This window comes from Chenopodium album, chromosome 4, assembly GCF_948465745.1.
Source record: "Chenopodium album chromosome 4, dcCheAlbu1.1, whole genome shotgun sequence".
Lineage (NCBI taxonomy): Eukaryota > Viridiplantae > Streptophyta > Magnoliopsida > Caryophyllales > Amaranthaceae > Chenopodium > Chenopodium album.
The window spans coordinates 68064723-68081665 of NC_137837.1; the positions used below are offsets into that span (position 1 = coordinate 68064723).

The following is a 16943-nucleotide window of genomic DNA, read 5'->3' on the forward strand; positions in this document are numbered from 1 at the left end:
ATCTAATTCTATTCTTCTCTCTCTTAAGCTAAGAGATTTTCTTTCTCTCTATTTCTAAGCCTACCCTTTTTACAAAATTCCGCATTCACAAGTTCTTGACACACCTAGCCAAGTTCGAAGTTGCCTTCGCCCTAGACGTGAAAGGTTGATAATTTCTGAGGGTTTGGTTCCAAATCCCTATTTCAATTATTTTATTTAATTATTTGATTTAATATTTTCTTTGAAGTTACTAACGCGTGTATTTTGTTATTAGAAAGAGATACGAGGCAACAAAGTATGTAATCTAATCATTTATTTATTGTTCTTTTGATATAAAAAGCATGTTTATATTATTTTAATTTCTAATATCATGTTAGGAATCTTAGGATGCTTTATTTGCTTTCTAGTATCATGTTTAGGGTGCTTCCTATTCTTTCTAATATCATGTTAATATCATGTTAGGGATAAAGCTTTGATCTTTAATGTTCAGTGACATGCTAGGATTTGTTATTAATCATGTTAGTATCATGCCTAGGATCTTGCTATTATTATTAAGCTTTATAATTATTATGATGATGATTGTTTTATCATGTTGCTTAATATATATTGTTGTTATTGCTTGATCACGCTTTTTATGCATGTTTAAAGGGAATTTGTACTTGTAATCACGCTTAATAAGATAATTAATAATCTTGTTTAGGCTAATATGATTTTAATTCAAGTGATCGCCAGTAATAGTTTTGTTTGTGCATTAATATTAAACCAACATAGATTAAACAGGTTTAGGGTTAACCTATTGATTGCATGTTAGTTAGAAAGCGCACATGAATATGAGAAGAATAAAGTAGAGGCCTATTTTAGGGCGAGTTCTTTCTCTTTTAGATTGGATTCGTACCTTCATCCCCGAATATCCAGTCATGGTTCCAGACCACTATGGAGTTAGCAATCTCATGGATCGTGAAGGGGTGTAACCTTCACCCTGTGAACGGTTTACAAGTTCCTAAAACTTGTTGGCGACTCTTCTGCTCTAGCTTTCTTCTCTTTGGACGCCACCATACTTAAGTGTATGATCACGGTGGGGTTCAAATTTTGGGATGGCTTGAAATATTCCCTACACCTAGCTCGAAGCTTTCTACAAATAAAATACATAACTATATTTAATCCACTATTCTCACAAATTTCCAGCAACTATAATACTCTTTAAACCTTACTAATATTCAACCCAATGTAATGACATAAAAGCCCTAAAACATTTTCTTTAAAAGGGTACCATAAATCCTTTCAAATAAAAAGACTTAGTTTTTATGACTTAAATAAAATTCTAGCATACTTATTTAATATAAAACACCACTTTTAGACTAGGAAATAATATTTATATCATTAAAACCTTTTTCCCTTTTATGGGTAATCAAACCCTAACTCAATAATTAAAAAGTAGTGTGTATAATTAAATTACATCTGTACATTGAGGGCTTTAAACTCATTAAAACATGTTTAAATCATGAATTAATCAATAACAACAACCTAACATCAAACCCTAACCAATTACATAAAATCCCCAATTTCTAGGATTCATAATTTAGGATTTTTGATTAAATTAAAATCTGAAATTTATGAGAATAATTTAATATTTTAATCCCAAATCAATACCAAAACATAATGAAAATCATGCTTTGAAAACAATAAATCAATAGAATTAATTTAAATTAGGAAGAGAAAGAGTTTTTTTTTATAACTACCAAAATCGAAAAGAAGAAGGGGAGAGAAGGGAGCACGGTGGCCAGCGGTTGTCGCCGATGCTTCTGCTGATCGCCGGTAGTTGGTGGCGGCGCTGGTGGTCACCGGTTGGAGAGAAAAGAGGAGAGAGAGATGCGTGGGAAAGAAAGAGAAAAAGGAGAGGAAAAATAAAGAGAGAACTTTTGAAGTTTTTGTGAAATCTCACAATAATGATTCTTGAGTGGAAAAATTTTGAGGTTTTAAAGTATTTATACTCCTCTTTTAAAACAAAAACTAATAATTACAAAATTGCCATTATTAATCGGGATTTTCACCATATGCCCCTAATTTTTTTTGTTTATTCACCATATACCCCTGAACTTTTTTAAATTCATCATATACCCCCGAGTTTTCACTAAAATACATCATATACCCTTGATAACTAATGATTGTTAATATTGTTAATCATTAGAGTTAATTATGAAAGGAAACCACTCTAAATACATTCCCCTACCCCTTGAAACCACCCACATTCCTTTTTCTCACCCCCAAAACCATCTTAAATTTCCTTTTCTCATCCTAAAAATCAATCATACAGATATGGTTATCGAGATTTTGAGAGATTTGGAGTGGTTTCGGAGGCTGGAAAAAGGAGAGGGGTGATTTTGGGATGAGAGGGAGAGATCTAAGGTAGTTTCAAGGTTTAATTAACCAAATTCCACTCATCTTATTTTCATTAGGGGTATATAGTGAATTTTTGTAACAACTTAGGGGTATATGGTGAATTTGAAAAATTTCATAGGTATATGGTGAATAAACAAAAAACTCAGGGGTATGTGGTGTAAAAACCATTATCAAATCCTACTTCCCCTTAACTTTTCCTTTAGGGGCCAACTTATTGGGCTCTAAAGTTTCCTTAATTTCCCAATAGGTTGGTCAAATCATTTAAACAAGATTGACCCAATTCAAAATATTTTTATTGCCTCAATTCATGACTCGTTTAATTTTACACACACTTACATATTATTTTAAATAATTAATTTCTTTTGATATTAAGGGATAGCTCAAGTGGTTAGAGCTTCCCTCTCGATTCCAGGAGGTCTTGGGATCGATTCTCACCCCGCCCTTGTGGCTCTCTAAACACCAAAAAAAAATTCTTTTAAAATGAAACGAATCATTTTAATAAATAAAATAAATAATTATATATAAAAAAAATATTATAAAAATACGGAGTATTACAAATTCTTAGCAACCCAAGTATTAATTCTAGTGGCTACCCTTTAAACAAGGGGCCTACATTGAGAAATTGTAAGCTTTTTAGAGGAGAGGGGAACCCCAAGGTATCTAAAGGGTAGAGAGCCACTAGTCATTCCTAGCACCTGCTATAAAACTGATTAGTCATGTTCAGATATGCCACCAAATTAAAATACGCATTAATTTTGTCAAGTTTAGCAAACAACCCAGGGTTTGTAGAATTTTTTCGGAAATCCTGAAAAAAGAAGCTTGACAGAAACCAAGTCAGCTCTAGCAAATAATAACAAGTCATCAGCAAACATCAAATGAGTAATCCAAGGTTTTTCACATCTAGGGTAAAAGTTGAAGTCTGGATTACTAGTCATTTTCTATAACACCTAGACAAATACTCCTTACAGATAGCAAAAAGGAAAAGGGACATAGGGTCACCTAGCCTTAACCCTTTCTTAGCCTGAAAGGAAAAGTGGTGTAGCCATTGATCAGGACTGAATATGAAACTAAAGTTATACATCCCATAATCCAACTAATAACCTTGTTGGGGAACCCCAATTCACCAAGAACAACCTCTAGAAACTTCCATTTAACAAAGTCCTAGGCCTTCTTGAGATCTATTTTTAACAAGCATCTAGGAGTGATAAATCTATGAGAATATCCTTTGATCAACTCTGTTGTAAGCAATATATTATCACCTATATGTTTGCTTGGGATAAACCCATCCTGAGATCATTCACCACAAAACCTATAACTTTTACCAATCTAGCTGTAATGACCTTAGAATTAAGCTTATAAACTAGAGTGTAACATGCTATAGGTCTATATTATTTCACATAGGAAGGGTTTTAAACGTTTGGAACCAAGGTAATGGTAGTACTGTTCCATTCCTAGCCAAAACACCATGATCAAAGAATTCCAGAACAGCCTTGTACACATCAAATTTTACATGGCTTCAGGCATGCTTACAAAAAACAACATTAAAGAAAGAGTTTGATCAATCTCATTGTGAGTAACAGGAACAGAAAACAAAGTAACATCTTCAAAGTTATGTTGCTTCCCATGAAGGACTTATGTCTTCATCAAGTGCAATTACTAGATATATCAAGGATTATTATTATAGAGATAATTAGTTCATTCTTTTGGATCGTCATTCTTTGTTGCTAGATATGATAAATAATCTTTGGGCTAGTCAAATAGTCCAAAGCCCAATAGAATAGATCCTATTTAGACCTAGCAATCCTAACCCAAACCCGATGACCTGACCTGAATACCCGAAATTGACCTAAAAATATCGACTCGGAATTGAGCCGACTTGACCCATACCGACCCGAAAATTGTGTTGACCTGATCCTAACCCGACACCCAACTTAACACAACCTGAAGTTGACCCGAACCGAAATTGACCTGAAGTATTTGACTCGAATAGACCCGAAACCCGAAATTGACCCAAACAGACCTGATACCCGAAATGTACCGAACTAAAATTACCTTATAATTGAACTAAAAACGTCTTATGCCAAAAATAACTCAAAATGTTCATATTCAACCCTAGCCAAGCTCATAAACCGAATTGACAGTCTTTATTATAACAAAATATATACTCCGTATAAAATTATTGATTTGAGCTTGATCCAAAAATGAAACAACCCGAACATGACCCGACCAGATTTTGACCTGACCCAAGTATGACCCGAACATACTTGAGCCCACCCAAACATACCCGACCCGAAATTGACTCGACCTGAACTTGACCTGATACCTGAACCGAGTCATGCCCGAAACTTGAATAGACCCATACCCGACCTGAAAGTGACTTGACCTAGACCCGACCCGAATGACCCATTTGTTAGGTCTAATCCTATGAGGTCATCACACACAAGGGTTATGGATTGCACAAAGTATGAATCCCATTAATGGGCCTCATGAGGTAATGACAAGCCACATAAGTAGTAAGGCTAGAGTAGTTTGGATTGGGTTAGGGGTTTATGCTTCACATGGACTCTAATTATATATGTGATATATAAATAGAGGTCTTTCCTAGGTTATGGATACAAATCATAACTAACCTAAGCAGTAGATTGTGAAGCAAGCAACCAACTCCCAACCCCTATCTATCTCACACGCCTCTCCCCTCCTCATTGTTCATATTCGTACAGTACGGACGCCGACGCAACGTGGTTGCTCGGAGGTGGTGGTGGTTCGTGGTTTGTTCGTTCCTCTCCTCTCTGTAGAAGGTTGGTTGAAAGGTTCAATCACAACTAATTAGAATTAATGGAGGTTCGGTCCTTGCTTGTGGACCAAGTACGTAGAGGAATCACATTTGGGGTTCTTATTCTCCTAATTGTTCGTGGTTGATCGCTCGTGGAAATCACGCATTAAAGGTATGAATTATGTGATTCTTTATGTGTTATGCATGCTTGTAGATCCTGCTTAGGTGCTTATGAATATGATTCATGCAATTCCTCTTATAGTACCTAAAACCCTACATCCCAGCCCTCATAGTAGTAATTTCAACAGCAGGTAAACTACTAGTAGCAGAGCCAAGCAAGTTCTGATAAAAACCAAGAATTTCAGCTTTTACCAGATCACGCTCCTTAAGTAACACATCATCATCAGTATATATAGAATCAATTCTATTCCTCTTCTGTCTTTGCTTTAGAACAGAAAATAAGTAGTGAGAGTTAGAATCACCTAACTTAATCCAATCGACTCTTGACTTCTGTTTCAAAATACTCTCATGAGTATCATCTAATACTTCACCTTCTCAATATCTGCAGCTTCTTGATTATGAAGAGAACTATTAGTGTAATCATCAGCAAGTTTAGCCTGAGTTTCATGCAAAGAGGGTCTAGCAGCTTCCAGCCTATCAGTTATATTAACAAAATGCTTAGTATTAAGACTTTTAAGACCGGTCTTAACAGACTTCAACTTTTTCATACCTGCAGCATAGAGTTACTAGAAACAGGAATGTCCCGATGAGAGCAAATAGTATCTTGGAACTCATCACAAAAAGCTAAGCAATTAAGAAAATGAAAGGGTATACCCTTCTCAGGAGCAGAATGAGAAATATCCACAAGGACAGGAAAATGATCAGAAAGAGAAGGAGGAAGATATAGAGCCTTAGTTTGACCATAAGCCAGTAGCCAAGCCTCATTAATCAGCCCTCTATCTAGTTTGGTAGCAATCCTATCCATAAAACACTAGTAGAAAAATGTAAAAGAGCACCGGTTCAAAACCCCCCTATTGCACCGGTTTTGAACCAGTGTTCATTTTAGGGATGCCAATAAGTGAAAGTTTTTGCCACCGGTTCAGAACTGGTGGCAATAACACAGTTATTAGCACCGGTTCGGTTCAGAATCGGTGGCAATAACACAATTATTAGCACCAGTTCAGTTCAGAACAGGTGCCCTAAATGCCCCAAAAAAATAAAAAATAAAATTTTTTTTGCATTTTTTTTACTTAAATTGATATATAAACACTTAAATTTTACATATATATAAACTTATTATTTTCATTAATATAAAGCTATAACATGAGTACATGACAATTTTAATTCAAATTTTTTTTTACAGAAAATAGTTTTATATTGTCAATAGACAGACTGTAATAATATTACAACAGTAGCGTAGAGCAGATTAGCTACAGCGAGAGTAGAGCAGTAGTGGCGTAGAGCATAGCAGCAGCATCAGGAGCATAGAAGCAGTAGCGTAGACCAGAACAGCAGCAGGAGCATAGAAGCATGCAACAGCAGCCCCCTTGCGAGGCAGTGGCTGCAGCAGCAGCAGCCTTGCATAAGCCTTGCGAGGCAGCGGAGGCAGCATCAGCCTTGCATAATGTTAAAGCCTTGCGAGGCAGCAGTTGCAGCAGCAGGTTTAAACCTCTAGGCCTTGGGATTTAAAGGTCACATGAATAGCAGGTTTACATATCACCATAAGCTATTTTACAAATCCAAAGCAAACTTCAAAAAGAAAAAAAAAAACAAACAAATAAACTAGCAAATGATTGTAGACAACATACACCATGAGCTCTTAGCTGTGTATAAGTAGCAGGCTTTGCAACAGCAGCAACTGGAAAGTTACAAGAGCAGGTGCAACAACTCTATTTGGAGGAGTGCACGTATGATCAGTGAACAACATCTTGATATTAGGGTTTTGGTCTGGGATTCTTACAAAGTTGATGCTGCCAATTCAAGCTGCACAAATCAGAGAGTTAAAAAATCTGTAAACATATATACCCAATCTTATTTGATACAACAAATGCAGTCATACATAACAATCAGATACCAAATAGATCAAGTCTTTTTAAGAATATACATGACAATTAGGTGCGCATTAGGTGCGCCTATTAAATACTTCTAGCCTAGATAAAAAAAACACGCTTTGCCCTAATTCCTTAGTGCCTAGACGCGCCTTAGGTGTGCTTTTCAAAACACTGATCCTTCTGATTTTAAATTTTCTTCTACGGTTATGTGGTTCAAGATGATTGACGTGTCAAGTAAGGAAGACTAAATTAAAAATCAAAGTAACATTGTTTATTACTATAATATGCTTTTCCAGTTCACGGTTCATGGGGGGTGACTGGGTAAGTGAGAGCAACTTAGATAACACTATTCCTCACCCTAATCTTTTCCATTTATTTTACGTGCTTTTCATAATTTTCAGCAAATCAAACAAACACACTACCTCACTCATTTATTAGACATTGGCCTTATCTGAAGTTTGAAGAGACTGAGACATAATAAGTCACTCTTGCCGTGTATGACAGAATTTATGAACATAAATATCACCATGAACATAAAACCATTCAACCAACAAACAAACTGACAGCAGGGCCTTTTACCTTTGATTAATTAGTGTACGCAGTCTTGACGATCTCAGCACTAGTACAAAAGTGACATTAGGTAACACCAAACGGTAACACTTTCAATGTTATAAAGTTATTCGATATATAAGTAACACCCGTGTAACACTTTAGGTTTACGTAACACTTGGCTGTAACACTTTTATATTAGGTAGCACTTAGTTGTAACACTTTGATTGTATATCATTGGTTAAAAATTTTTTTTTTAAAAAAAACGTTCTTACTTCAATACTTCATATGACTCTCCCTCCTTTACTCTTTCCCAACTCCCTATCTTAAAAAATCAATTTATCACTCACCGAACCACCGTCAACCCCACCCCCACGCCTACGGCCACCCATTAGCCAACGAAATTCTCACCGGCCACCCCATGTCTCCACCAACTGGCCAACCAAGGCGGTTCCCCATGAGCACACGAGTCTTAGCCATGCCTTTTACTTCTGTAGTACATATTATACGTTTCGCTTTCATCTGCCTTCTTCCTTTAACATGGTCTACATCTTCCCTATCAAATTAACCACTACGATCGTCCATTTGGTGGTTAAAACTACTTATGTGGTAAGATTGGTAAGATTATCTTTCTTTTTTGTAATTAATCGTTGAACATCAATTTAAAAATTTAGGGTTTATCGAAATTTGCTTGTGAGTATAATCAATTTGGGGTTATTCTAAGATAGACTATTAAACTATTGGATATAATCTCTGAACTCATGACAAATTACAATGAGCGATTGTTTTTTTTTTTTTTTGCCAAAATAATATGTTAATATTGATTGATTGTTTCACCCACCCTTTAATTTTCTACTATACTTCCAATTTACTTTTCAAAATTCCCCGATTTCATGCTTTGACGCCCTTTAATTCAATTTAGATTTTGTTATTTGGGCGTATCGTCAATGCCCCACTCATTAATTGATGAACCAATTGCTTTATCTAATCGTATTTGGTTTATTTAATTTGATTCGTTAAGTGGGGTTTATTTGGTCTTTGAGGTACCCAATTTTATTTTAAGTTAAATTTTAGTTTAACATTGATCAGATTTTTTTTGGGTATGAAAAATTTGGATCTGGGTGAGAAGCTTATCTATATATTGACTGAATTAAGGAGTAAGGAGTTGATTGTGTGTGTAAAGCTTAGCAATTTCTCAACTGAATTGTTGGTTTGAGCACTTCACTGTACGTATCTTTTGAACTTTAAGATTAAATTTCCTGTGGCAGGATACTCAGTGTAAATGAGACATTTTGATTGCCATCTAATTTTGAATTAATTGCTTCTTATGTGATTTGGTAAGCTAAACTAGGAAGGAATATTCCAATATGACGCAATCAAAGTTTTGAAGCTTAATCAATTGAGTGGGAGTTCCATAATGTCTAATCAGGTTATTTTTCTACCTTATTATAGTTATATATACATATGCTTTGCAACTACTTAATTTTATAGAATGCTATCAATTCATTGTTATATTTGTCAAATGTGCTTTAATATTTGTATAACCATACTTCTGTAATTTAAGAATTTATAATTGCTTGTTTAAAAGCTAATATATTAATCTATTATTGACTCTTTTGAGGAGTAAGGAGTTAATTGCGTGTGTAAAGGTTAGCAATTTCTCAAATGAATCAGTTTAAGCACTTCACGTAGCTTTTAAATTTTAAGTGGAAACTCCCTGTGACTCCAAACTTGGTGTAACAAGAAATTTCGAATGCCATATAATGTTGAATTAATTGCTTTCATGGGTTTTGCTTCAACTATATGTGTAATGCAAGTATATTTCTTGTTGGTTCATTTCGTAACTTTGGCGTTAATCTAATTTAATTAATCATTTATAGTAATATGCTTATATACGGAATATATAATTTGATTTTACTTTATTTATTCCACAATCCAATTTAGCCGCTTATGATTAATTCTACAAAATTTGATCAAGTTTATTATTATCAACTCATTAAGATATACTTCGTATGATATATTTTATCAGAGCTAGCCTACAACTTATTGAAAATCTGCCTGCTTATTTTATGAAGAAATTTAGATTCTTGTGGTTAATTAAATGAAAGTTAGTCACAACAGAATGGTTCCTCTCATATTGTCATGCCGGTATATGTTGGCTTTGCACTTAGATTGTATTCAGCTTCTCTACCTTCAGCTAATAATTACGAGTAAAAAGTTTATTCATGACCAATGTTGCACCTACCAAGATAACTTTTGGTTGGCTAAATGATATGTGTTCGAATGAAACTTTGAATACAATTAAGTCGGTGTTGGTATTGCAGTCAATCGGTGTTGTTGTTGGTCGCTGTTATGTAAAGCGTCTTTTAGGTTTTGTTTGAATTGTTTGGTTAAAATTGAATACATTGATCTCTAGTTTGGTTTCTTCTTTTTTTCGTGCTTTGAAACGAATGAAACTCATAATATTGACTTATGTTTTACTATGGTACGGAGTGAAGAATAATCTTATACTACCTTGCTATTTTATTTTTAGCTGCTAAAGACTCGAAAGCCTTACACAATAACCAAGCAACGTGAGCAATGGATAGAAGAGGAGAACAATAAGATTCTCGAGGCCTTGAAACTCTATAGCCGAGCTTAGTAGTGGATTGAAGGTTTTACTTTGCTTTAAACCTTTTCTTTTAAGTATTGTCGTTGAGTTTCTATGTCTATGAGTTTGGTCTTTCAAAAGGACATTAAACTGAATGACAAAGTGGGTGATAGTTTCACTACTTAATAGAAAATGAGAGTTATTCTATATAAAATCAAATTAAGGGAGAGGTGGGGCCATGGGGGCATAACATACTAGCTAAGTTGAATCATTTGATTGTTTGTTATCACTAAAGAGCATATCAGTCCGCTTGGCATGCTCACAAATGAAGATTTTGAGTAATATTTGAATAGTATTGTATCAGAATTATTTTATCAATAATTCTTATGTTTTCTCACACCAAAACATGTTTGTTTACCATCATGCTAAGGTAATGTTAAGTGTTTATAAGCTGTTTTTTTTACTGATGGTTTTTCCTCTAAATTATGTGCTTCTTTTGATGATTTCTGAGTGTAAATAATCTCTCTCCAAACTCTTGTTTGCTTGTGCATAAATCTCTTTCACATTTTTAAAAATTAACATCATTATTACAGAATCATATCCTTTTAACCAACTTTGGTCCCCCCTTAGACTTTGTTTCTCTATTATTGTTGGCATTATCAAGTTGTTCTTGTATGCTTTGCTGCATGATATCACTTGGTAACTTTCAAGAATCAAGATTGTAGTTGAATAAGTCAACGCTTAAACGTACGCTAAAAGTTTACTTGTGAAGCAAATTTCAACGATTAGTTACTTGTGAAAGCTTTTGTGGGATATTGTAATGTTATTTACAAAAACAAGCCATGTGAGATGACATAAGTACATGAGGTTGAAATTAAAACTTAAAAGTGTTTAACACTTGACTGAGAAGTGATATACTATATGTGTGTAAACTCTCCGTAAGGGCACAAAAGTAAATTTGTATGAATTAAAAGTTCTTGCCTTTTCAACTTCTTGTTGAGATGGGTTTTTTTTCTGGGATGGGGTTAAACTCGATATTTTACAAAGCAATTTCCATTGTTAAACCTTGCAATGCCACAAAATGTGAATGGAAGATGCTTTGTATAACTAAGGGTTTGGTTACATCTTAACATCTCATAAAACGCAGTGTTTTTGTTACTTTATACTCTATACATTTTGAAAGATAACTGTAACATTTAATCAAGTATAATCTCATAAACAGTTAAGGAGTTTCTCAGGCAGTGAAGTAGGCACATTGTACACTTGACCTGTTTGCACAGTACACTAGTGTCCAACCTTGTACAATGGATCACCATGAATCCCAGTCCACCACCTGTTGTACTTGTATACATGCAGTAGGAACTAACCCAAGTAGCAACCCAGATTGTAGTTTATGCCTATATTCTCTTTTAAAAAGCACTAACTCTTATTATTGTTTTATTTCATTTTTGTTCTAATTTTTTGATATATGATGATTTCACACAAGATCAAATGGATCAAGATGAAGAATTGGGATAACAAGTGATGATGCTATAAGAGGTACTTACTGTAACTGTTGCTTTGCTGCTACTACCGTTGTTTTGCTGCTGCTACTGTTGTTTTGTTGCTGCTACGGCTGTTTTTTACTGCTACTACTGTCTGTTGCTGACTTCTGCTACTGCTGGTTGCTGCCACTGCTAGTGTTGTGGTGAGAGAGGTGCTTGGTGGTGTGCTTGGGCCTCCCCTTGGTCTCCTAAATCAAAGGTATAGGAGGGAAGACCCTTCTCGAATTTGGTCAAGGCCGGGTTAGGCAAGGCGAAGGCGTTATCTTTCCTACCCGACTCCCTATGAATTACCCACCAAGTCTCACCCCCTTATCACATTTATCCAGTTAAGGCCTCCTAAGTAGGGTGCGTCCATTAGGGTTGGTCCGGCTACCTTACCATCATCATTAGGGGTCCAACTAAGGTATTTGACCGCAATGTGGGTTACTAACCCACCAAAGTAAATTGGGACCCTAGACCTACCCGATTCGGCTGCATTGGCCACCCTCTGAAAGTGTTGGGCCATCCTATGAACTATGTTAAGCTTGTCACTCTTAGGAATCATGTATGATCCTAATAATTCTAGTTCATCTCTCCTCACATTAGTCGATTTGTGCCTCCCAAAGATGGTGAGGCCAACAAACCGTTGCCAAAGTTTTGGCACGGGATGTTGAATCCAAGTGCCCTTGGCATGTTGGAGGTTTAGGTTAGGATTCCCTGTTAAAGCACGGTAGACAAAAGTAATGTTGTCTTGGGGTGGTTCAATTGGTCTATCGGCTTTCAATTCAAACAATTTACCAAAATCCTTCAAAGACAATCTAATATCTTTATAAAACAAACGAAATTGAACATGAGAGATTAGAGCATTTGATTTTATGACGTTAAAACTAGAAATGAATTCTAAATTCAAATAATCATATGTATCATAATGTAATTGGAACAAACCACTCATGCCAATTCCCTTGAACAGTTTTTCAACATATTTATCAATTCCTAGTCTAGAAAGCGTAGGATGATGAATAAAACGGGTAGGAATTACCTGTCGCGTGACGAGGTTGAGCATCCTCTGCCTTTGCTCTTGGGTGGTGATGACCACCCTCTCCCAGCCCGGAATTTGCAGCTCCGGGTCAATGGTAGGTGCTTGTTGCCTCGATCCTTCACCCCTAACAGTCCTAGACCTCTTGAAAGCCATTTTTGTGTAAAAGAAAATAGGAATTGAAGCTTTCTCTCTCTTAGGGTTTGAGAAGAAATTGAGAGAAAGTGTTGAAAATTTAGTGTAGATTGTAGAGGAAGATGAGAGGAGTTGGAAAATGTAAGAATTTTTAAGTTTGGATGGAAGAATTGGAAGAGATCTTGGATTGAAGTGTGAGTTGAGGGTTTGAAAATGGAGGTTTTTAGAGAGAGAAAGTGAATGAAGAAGATGAAGTAAGGAGAAAATGAGGAAAGAAAGAGGAGAAAAGAAAATAAAGGGGGACGGCCTGAAGGCGCGCCCGATCGGGCGAGCTCCGCCCGATATTTCTTTTCTTCTTACTCGATGAGCGCCCGATCGGGCGAAAATAGACCTTGTTTCCAGGTCTCTTCTCGCGCCCGATCGGGCAGCCGCGCCCGATCGGGCGAATAAAAAGCTGAAGTCTGCCTCACTTGCGCACCCGATCAGGTGAGCCTAGCCCGATCGGGCCCGTACCAAGTACTGGAGTTTCTCCGATCTCGTTTCTTCTTCAAGATTTGTCTAAATCTTTATACCTGTCAAATTCATACCTGTATAACAACACTTGAAAATAGTAAAATATCACTCTCCTCACCTCTCTAAAATAAAAATAAAATAAGAGAAAAGGAAAACTAATCTAGAAAGCAGAAAATACGGGTTGCCTCCCGCAAAGCGCTGGTTTATATAGGTCCCGCACGACCGTCTTACCAAGTATAATTCCTAGGACCCTTTACCTAACGCTTTATCGGGTGGTTTCTCACCCGGTCTAGCGATGTTTAGGCTGCGATGCGGCTTCCTAACATAACCTGTGGGACGCCAAGTTGCCTTATCTGGTGGATCCTCCTTGACTTGGGATGGGGGATCTTCAATGCTACGCACTAAAAACCCTTCTTCGATCGAATGTTGCTTCAACTTGTCATTGCGTTCAACACTTGCAACTCGATCTGGCGGAACACTTACCGAAGGCTCGACTCGCACAACATGCTCGATCGGTTCCACTTGTTCATCCTCGAAACCAAGACCAACATTGTAGAGTGCTCTTTCTATTGCATCGACTTCCTTCTGCCATTTGTCTATCTCATCTGAAAAGGATGCAATACAAGATACCGCCTCCAAGGGATCTTTTTCAAGAGCTTGGGGCTTGTTAGAATAATTGACAACCACGTTAACACTGAAACATTTCTCCTCAGTCATGAAGCTTTTGGGGGTATTATTCAGATTAAAAACCACTTTATCGTCCCCTACTGATAGTGTTAACTTACCACTTCTAACATCTATGATTGCTCCTGCAGTGTTAAGGAATGGTCTACCCAGAATAATTGGGGTTTGCATATCCTCAGCCATATCAAGAACAACAAAATCTACAGGTATATAAAATTTACCTACTCTAACGGGAACATCCTCTAAAACACCTAGGGGGTATTTGAAAGAACGGTCGGCCATTTGCAGAGTTATATTGGTAGCTTTTAGTTTACCCATATTCAACTTAGAACACACAGATAATGGCATGACGCTAACACTAGCACCCAAATCACATAATGCATTATCAATCAGAAGATTACCAATATGACAAGGGATAGAAAAACTACCCGGATCTTTTAATTTAGGTGGAGACTTATTTTGAAGTACGGCACTACACTCTGCAGTGAAAGCTACTGTCTCTACCTCACTAATAGACCTTTTTCTCGTCAAAATTTCCTTCATAAATTTTGCATATGAGGGGATTTGCGTGATCAATTCAGTAATGGGAACTGTTACCTTCAAATCTTTAACCACCTCCAGGAACTTACCAAACTGCTTATCCAAGTTTGTCTTCAATTGACGATTGGGGAAAGAGAGTTTGATAATTGGCTTTTTAGCATTCTTCTCTTTGTCTGGAGTAGCCACCTTCTCCGGAGTTTTACCCTGCAATGTAGAATTAGATGTGTTAGTATTATCCTCTAGCCCTGCAGGGCTAGCAACTACATTGTTTGGTTTAATGGAATCAAGATTAGCATTATTTAATAAAATAGGTTCATCAACTCTGGGCATAGAGGGCCCTTCATAGTTTGAACCACTCCTTAGAGTGATTGCAAATGCTTGATCCGTAGGCCTAGTTGGCTGTGCCGGCAAGGCTCCCTGTTGGCGTGCTTGTAGAGTAGCGGAGAGTTGCGCAATTTGATTATCTACAATTTTATTATGCGCTAAAATTTGATCAATTGTCGCATCTCTGCTCTCCATGTGCTTTTGCATATTGACCAACATTGCTCTAATTTCCCCCAAAGAAGGGTCGGAAGATGAGGGGAGTTGTTGTGGTTGATTCTTCTGGCCAGCATTGGGATGATAGTATTTCTGCTGCTGTTGCTGTGGCACCTGTGGTTCTTGTGGTGGTGGATTTTGAACATTAGTGCTCCGGTAGGAAAGGTATGGATGATTCCGATACCCAGGATTGTAAGTGTTGGAGTATGGGTTATTCTGCCTATAAGCTTGGAAGGCATTAAGTTGCTCCACGGAACTCCTGCAATCCTGCTCCCAATGACCTACAATACCACAATTTTCACAGAAGGCCTCATTAGAATTGTTATTAATTGCAGAAACATTAGCTACATTAGCAGTGCTCAGATTATCTAATTTTTGACAAATAGAGGTCAGTTGAGCTTGCAAAAAGGATACAGAGTCGACACTATGTTTCCCCTTGTTAGAAAATCCTCTGGGATTCCCATATTGGGAATTGTGTATCGCCATATCTTCAATAACCTGACCTGCATCATCAACATTAAGATTCATAAATCTCCCACTAGCTGCAGAGTCTAATATTATTCTGGAGGAATTTCCAATGCCGTTATAAAAGGCTTGGATTAACTGCCATTGTGCTAAATTGTGGTGAGGGCATTCTCTTTGTAAGTCCTTGAACCTCTCCCAAGACTCATATAAAGACTCATCGGCTTCCTGGGCAAAGTTCTGAATCGCACTTCGTAGTACTGCTGTTCTCTCTACAGGATAATACTTGTTATAAAAATTCAAAACAAGAGTTTCCCAGTCAGTAATACCAAGTGTAGTTCTATTCAAACCATTAAACCACAATTTAGCTTTTCCAGTTAAAGAAAAGGGAAAGAGAATCTCCCTGATTTGGTCTTGAGTGACCCCGGCTTGCCTTATGGTGTTGCAATATTGACAATAGTCGGCAATGTGAAGATTCGGGTCTTCACCCTTGGCTCCACTGAATTGCTTCCTCTCTATCATCGTTATAAATTGGGGTTTGATTTCGAATTGAACCCCATCAAGAGCCGGAGTAGGGGTGAGATGTGGAAAATTCGTGAGCTTTGGTTGTGAATAATCACTAAGCTTCTTTGGAACCGCCATCTCTGATTCTGTGTCTGATGATACCTCTAAATCGCTAGAATCAGTTGGAGGATCGCGGTGATTATTGTTAGTATCACCAGAATCCGCCAGAATTTGCTTGTAGAAGTTTTTCTATCTATGGAAGGAACGTTCGATCTCAGGATCGAATGGGATATAACCTGATCTGGAACACCTGGGCATAAACAAAAACTAGAAGCAAATATGAGATTTGTCTCAGAGAACTAACGCTCTCTGAGACAAGAGGGAAATAATCTAGACTACAAAAACAATCAGAAATAAAAATAAAACCGTTTTCCCCGGCAACGGCGCCAAATTTTGACAGGGTAAAGTCGTATCCCCTAATCAAAAATAATTACCTAAATCACTAACTAAGGTAGATAGGGAAGTAGGGTCGATCTCCACAGGGAAACAAGTCTTTTTACTCCTAATTAAATATTATAATCTAAATTATTTAAGTAACCAATATTAAAGTTGAATAGGAAACTAAACTAAAAAGAGTAGAAAAAGGGAGAAAATAATATATAAAGGA

At 36.7% G+C, this 16943-nt stretch overlaps 1 long non-coding RNA gene and 1 other non-coding gene across 2 annotated transcripts; both read left to right on the top strand.

The window, feature by feature from the left end:
• The first annotated feature begins 9123 nt into the window (after positions 1–9123).
• On the top strand, positions 9124–11969 carry LOC145627136 (uncharacterized). Its single transcript, XR_014111328.1, has 3 exons — positions 9124–9181; positions 10286–10406; positions 11829–11969. It is a non-coding gene; the product is annotated as an uncharacterized LOC145627136 (long non-coding RNA).
• Positions 11970–15926: 3957 nt separating this feature from the next.
• On the top strand, positions 15927–16033 carry LOC145629663 (small nucleolar RNA R71). Its single transcript, XR_014111822.1, has one exon. It is a non-coding gene; the product is annotated as a small nucleolar RNA R71 (small nucleolar RNA).
• Positions 16034–16943: the final 910 nt, after the last annotated feature.